The sequence below is a fragment of the Pituophis catenifer genome, unplaced genomic scaffold, assembly GCF_029215685.1.
Source record: "Pituophis catenifer annectens isolate HBS135680 unplaced genomic scaffold, rPitCat1.0.hap2 SCAF_1, whole genome shotgun sequence".
Lineage (NCBI taxonomy): Eukaryota > Metazoa > Chordata > Lepidosauria > Squamata > Colubridae > Pituophis > Pituophis catenifer.
In genome coordinates this window covers 295536066-295542848 of record NW_027256881.1, presented here as the reverse complement: position 1 = coordinate 295542848, position 6783 = coordinate 295536066, and positions in this window count along the sequence as shown.

The following is a 6783-nucleotide window of genomic DNA, read 5'->3' as shown; positions in this document are numbered from 1 at the left end:
AATTTTTGTTTGATTGAGCAGAGAAAGTGTTACACTCACTAAAGCAGGGGTCAGCAACCTACCTGCATGCGGCTCTTTGGGTCCTCTGCTGTGGCTCCCTGTCAGGTGATCCCACCACTGGCTGGCCCCACCCCTCGCCCTCCCCTCCCAGTCACTCCTCGCCTGGCCTGAAAAGGTAAGGGCGATGGTGGGGGATGGAGAAGCGGCCAGGGCACAGACAGGGAGATACAGAGAGAGGGGGAGAGAGAGAGAGATAGAGAGATACAGAGAGAGAGGGAGAGGGGGCAGGGGGGAGAGAGGGAGGGAGGGAGGGGGAGAGAGAGAGATGTCAAAAGGATTTTGTGGTTCCTGATGTTTTTTAACAACTGGTTTTCTGCCCTAATGACCGGCTGGGTAGGTGTGGCTGGGGGGGGGTTTCATGTGACTGGTGGAAGTGAGTGACATTTTAGTTGGCCACGCCCACCCAGGTTTTGTGACTCCTGGTGTTTTCTTTCCTGTGGGAAATGGGTCCAAATGCTTTTTGAGTATTTAAAGTTGCAGACCCCTGCACTAAAGACTTATGCTTAACTTTTCTGTTCCATAAAACTGAGGATAATATTCAGGGTAGACCAACAGCCTGCCTATCAATATCCTTATTAAAGGCCCAGATCAGGGGTCTCCAACCTTGGCAACTTTAAGCCTGGAGGACTTTAACGCCCAGAATTAACGCCAGCTGGCTGGGGAATTCTGGGAGTTCAAGTCCACCAGGCTTACAGTTGCCAAGGTTGGAGACCCCTGCCCCAGATAGTATCTACATAAAACACCTGCTCAAGGTCTGACTTCATATAGAGAATAACTACAGGTAGTCCTTGATATATGACCACAGTTGAGCCCAAAATTACCTTTGCTAAGCGAGACATGTGTTAAGTGACTTTTGCCCCATTTTATGACCTTTCTTGCCACATTTGTTAAGTGAATCACTTCAGTTGTTAATTTAGTAACGTATCTAAGCGAACCTGCCTTTCCCATTGACTTTGCTTGTCAGAAAGTCACAAAAGATGATCACATGACCATGGGACATTGCAATTGTCATAAAGATGAGTCAGCTGCCAAGTGTCTGCATTTTGATCACATGACCATGGGAATGCTCAAATGGTTGTAAGTGTGAAAAATGGTTATAGATCACTTTTTCAGTGCCATTATAAGTTTGGTCACTAAATGAACTGCTGTAAATTGAGGATTACCTGTAGTTCAGATAGTCCATAGTGATTTTATCCAAAATTCTGGATAAACTGTAGACTGGAGATAGAATAGATGATGTCATATCCAGGAGTGAAATTCAAAATTTTCCCTTACTGGTTCTGTGGGCGTGGCTTGGTGGGCATGGCAGGGGAAGGATATTGCAAAATCTCCATTCCCACCCCACTCTGGGGCCAGCCAGAGGTGGTATTTGCCAGTTCTCCGAACTGCTCAAACTTTCCACTACCAGTTCTAACAGAACCTGTTAGAACCTGCTGGATTTCACCCCTCTGCACCTTTGGGACAACCATGACCCAGATGACTGAGAATCTCCATAGACATCCATTTTTCCCAGAACTGGACTGAAGGGAGAATTCTATGGCAGAAAGCCACACACAGTTTCCACACAATGTGTTATTCCCTTAAAAGGAGCCTGAGTGGCATAGGAGGCTAATGCCACCTAAGACAGCATTTAACATCCAGCTGCCTGCAATTACTGCGAGTTCAATTCTCCCCAGGCTCAAGGTCGACTCAGCCTTCCATCCTTTCTAAGGTGGGTAAATTGAGGACCCAGTTTGTGGGGGCAATAAGCTGACTTTGTATAAATATACAAAAGTATGAAGGCTATTGCTTAACGCATTGTAAGCCGCCCTGAGTCTCCGGAGAAGGGCGGCATATAAATCAAATTAAAAAAAAAAAAAAAACACATATTCCCTTAAAGGGAACGTATTTGGTTTTGGGTTAAATCCCCCCTTCCAGGGGTGAAATGCTCCCGGTTCGGACCAGATCGCCTGATCCGGTAGTGATGGAGGTAGGTGGTTCACAGAACCGGTAGCAAAAATCCCTGCAAAACGCCCCCCCCCCATACCCAACTGAGCCGCACGATCATCAGAGGCTTTTCTCTTCCGACGAAAAAATGCTTTTAAAAGTAAAAAAAGCTGGAATCCTCAGAGGCTTTTCGAAGCATTTTTTTCTGCAATCTCTTGGCCGAAGAGGTGGTAAAAAAAATGCTTTGAAAAATCCTGATCGGCAGAGAGGCATTTTTTAAAAAGCCTCTCTGACAATCCCAGCTGAGTTGCCTGATCAGCAGAGGCTTTTTTTTCAAAGCATTAGAAAAAATGCTTTGAAAAGTAAAAAAAAAAAAAAGTTGGCCACGCCCACCCAGTCACATTACCCCCCCCACCAAGCCATGTCCACAGAACCTGTAGTAAAAAAATTTACATTTCACCCCTGCCCCCTTCCTCCAATCCCTTACCAATCACTTCTTCCATTTTCCCTTTTTAAAACAGGCCCTTGAATTGCTACATGACATCTGCAAAAAGATGTGTCTACATGTCTACGTGTGTTCTCTATGTTTGTACCTTTATTTGTTTAAGTACAGAAAGAAATTCTTTTCTTTAAAAGAAAATAATACTCTGGGCAGCAAGACACCGTCAGAGCTTGTGGCCTAATGTAATGTCATACGCTTTAGTTTAAGCCATTAAACTTTGACCTCATTGGAATAGTTATAATTCAAGTAACATACTTGGTAAAATAGGCAGCTAATAAATTTTACAAATAAAGAAAATGTGGGTTTGGGCTTGAATAAGTACATTATGTCATTACTGTAGAAGAAATAAAAGTGATAGAGACTGGAATTCTTTGAATGCTATATAAAGTGTTATGTTTAATTGTTAGTGATTTGGATATTTCATTGTTACTACATGTTTTTTCTCCCTCCCAATTCAACTTGACCTGGCAAAGGGATGCTTTCATTGGATACATGAACAGAGGAGAAAAGAAATAAATTCTGTCTGTAAACCTGACAATTATTATCCATATGCATGTTTAAAACAGTAAGCATTTTGAACAATACTGTATTGTATTTTTTGTTTGGCCAGTTATAGGATAAATACTACTACCGTGTTTCCCCAAAAATAAGACCCTGTCTTATATTTTTTTTGAACCCTGAAATAAACGCTTGGCCTTATTGCCATGCACTCAAAAGCCCAATTGGGCTTACTATCAGGGGATGTCTTATTTTGGGGAAAACAGGGTAAATAATATACTACTAAAACAGAGTCCCGTACTATTAAGTACAGGTAGTCTTCGACTTACAACAGTTCATTTAGTGACAGTTCAAAGTTACAACACCACTCAAAAAGGGACTTATGACTGTTTTTCAAACTTATATGACCTTTGCAGCATCCCCGTGGTCATGTGATCAAAATTCAGGTACTTGGCAACTGGCATGTATTTGTGAAGGTTGCCATGTCCCGTAGTCATGTGATCACCTTTTGCGACCTTCTACAAGTAAAATCAATGAGGAAACCAGTTTCACTTAACAACCATGTTAACTATTTCTAACAACTGCACTGATTCACTTAACAACAGCAGCAAGAAAGGTTGTAAAATGGGGCAAAATTCTTTTAACAACTGTCTCACTTAGCAACAGAAATTTTGGGCTCTATTGTCATAAGTCAATGACTACCTGTATTATGGCTTTTCCATCATTACTGCCTAGGTTTTGGGATATTATTTACAATATATATTATAACCTTTCAAATTTTTTAAATAGAATAATAGACTCTTAAGAGTTGAAAGAGACACCAAAACTGGTTAAGGCAGGAATTCAAATTAGAGAATCATGGATGGCTATCTAATCCGATCCAATGATGGCAAGTCTACTGCTAAGTCTCTCATGAAGGCACTCCATGATCCTGTCTCCCCAGGTAACGGTTTCCATTATCAAACTCTTATCTTAAGATATAATACCAATATGTAGAAGCAACAGATCTGAAAAGCAGGACGATTTCTTTCTTTCTTTCTTTCTTTCTTTCTTTCTTTCTTTCTTTCTTTCTTTCTTTCTTTCTTTCTTTCCCTCCCTCCCTCCCTCCCTCCCTCCCTCTCTCTCTCTCTCTCTCTCTCTCTCTCTCTCTCTCTCTCTCTCTCTTCCTCCCTCCCTCCCTCCCTCCCTCCCTCCCTCTCTCCCCCTCCCTCCCCCCTCTCTCTTCCCTCATGGTACTAGGTAGTTATTTTTATGTTTACCTCTAGAGGGAGATGTAAGACTTTTGCTCTGTGGCTACAGGTACTTTAAAACAAGGTGGAACATTTGGGGAATTAAAAGGTCTGGAATCAGTTCAACCAACTTTAAACATTTATGTCCCATTCATTTTAGAGAAAGGCTTAGGTTTCCTATTTTCCTATTCTTTGACTGAAATCAAAGTTAAACAATGTGTATATGCTGGAAGTGAAGCCTTATTATTTGGGAATATGAACATTCATTTATTTATTGCATTATAACCTGCCACAATTGGTTGCCTACATATAGAAAACAATTTAAAACATGCACAGAACACATAAAAACATAATTAGGGCATAAATCTTACAGCTGTCACAATTATGAGAATATTGTTCTTTAGGTTTGATAATGTTAAAAACATCAGACATTTTTTTTAGTTCCCCCTATGCCTAAAAAGAAAAGTTTTTGATCAGTATGTCCTACCTGCTCTAACATATGCCAGAGAAACATGGACATTTACCTCACAATTGATACAAAAGCTACGAGTGGCACAAAGAGTCATGGAAAGATACATGCTTGGCACCACAAGACAAGATAGGAAGACCTGGACATGGATTAGAAAACAAATTAAAGTATATGATATCATCAAGAGAGTAAAAGAATTGCAATGGAAATGGGCTGGTCACATAGCAAGATGAACTGATGGCAGTTGGACCAAGGCAGTCAGAGAATAGATCCCACTTGATAAATGGAATCCACAAAAGAGACCTAAAACAAGATGGATCGATTGCGGGCCCAATTGGCAAAAGAAAGCTCAGGACCATATTGATGGGAAACATGCGGAAGAGGCCTTCATCCTTCAGTGGATAGACATGTGAATAGACAATGGCTAGAATGATGGGAATGGGGATGATGATCCATGTTAAAAACTAAATACCATTTCTCAAGTAATACAGGCTGAGCAGTCTTCTTCCTTGAGATTGAGGCCTCTAACCATTTTTCTCCTCCAGAAGCCTTTGATTCCAAGAAACACACAAAAAATGTAGCGTGCCATGTTTTGATACAATTTCCAAACAATTTGAACAAGCTGAGCATTGATTTCCAATGCTAAGAATAATTTCTGGGTATTCTGCAGCTGATTCACAGTATTCCATATAATGTAGTATTTTTATTATATAGCATTTTATGAACAGCTGCCTAGTTAATACGTTGATGAAGTCTTTATTATAAACTGTACCTTATATGTGTTCTGTCCCTATACTTCACCCACGCTATGCTCAGCACAACCCCAGCTGTCCATACATCAGGGGTGAAATCTAAAATTGGTTACTACCAGTTCTGTGGGCGTGGCTTGGTGGTGGGGGTAATGTGACTGGGTGGGCGTGGCCAACTTTTTTTTTTTATTACTTTTAAAAGCATTTTTCTACAACCTTAAGAGGTTGCAAAAAAAAATGCTTTTAGAAGCCTCTGACGATCAGGCAACTCAGCTGGGATCGTCAGAGGCTTTTAAAAGCATTTTTTCCCCTACAACCTCTTCGGCCGATGCTTTTAAAAGCTTCTGACGATCCCAGCTGACCGCGTGATCATCAGAGGCTTTTTTAAAAAAACTTTTAAAAGCATTTTTTCGGCCGAAGAGGTTGTAGAAAAAATGCTTTTAAAAGTAAAAAAACCAGCCTCTGATGATCGCGTGGCTCAGCTGGGCATGGGGAGGGGGAGGCGCAGGGATTTTTGCTACTGGTTTTCCGAACCACCCGCCGCTATTGCTACTGGATCGGGCAATCTGGTCCGAACCAGGAGCATTTCACCCCTGCCATACATGTTCCATATTGCAGTACCCTGACCATACTCATGCCCTATCCCAGCACCCATCCCTATAGCTTGTGCTTATGATGGACCACAGCACCCACCCTCTACCCACCTACACTTATGCAGTGCCACAGAAGTCCCCCCGCAAACTGGCCGCAATTGCTCCAGGCTGCAATACTCATATCCTGGCCACCTGCACTCTACAGCACTTACCTGCCTGCTTGCAAGCTGCCTAAAGAAATGCTTGTCGGGAACAGAAGTTGCAACTTCCTGCTGGCTTCCCCATTATCTTTGCTTATTGGAAACTAATAAAAAGTTGCAAGATACAGTTATGTGAGGCCCTCATTTAACAATTCACAATCCTCACTTAATGACTGCATTGCTTAGGGTTAGAAATTCCAGTCCCTATTACTGTCGCTAAGCAAGGATTACCTGTATGGGTTGACCTGAAAAAGTGAATTATCATGAACTTAAGCAAGATCTATTGATTATGGTAGCATATGGGTCAGGTCTGCTGCACTGGGGCTTCTCCGTTGAAATTTGCTTGCAGAAATCCTGGAATCTATATTATTGGCACTGATTAAAATAAAGTCATCCTAATATTTAGCTAACCTGTTTAGATAAAGCAATTATATCTGACACATATTTTAGTGCATTCAAAATCAGAAAATTCAAAATGAAATTCTGTTCAATATTGGTAACATGTTTGGCAGAAATATTTGTAAAATATTTTTTGTAAAATATATTTACCATATTTT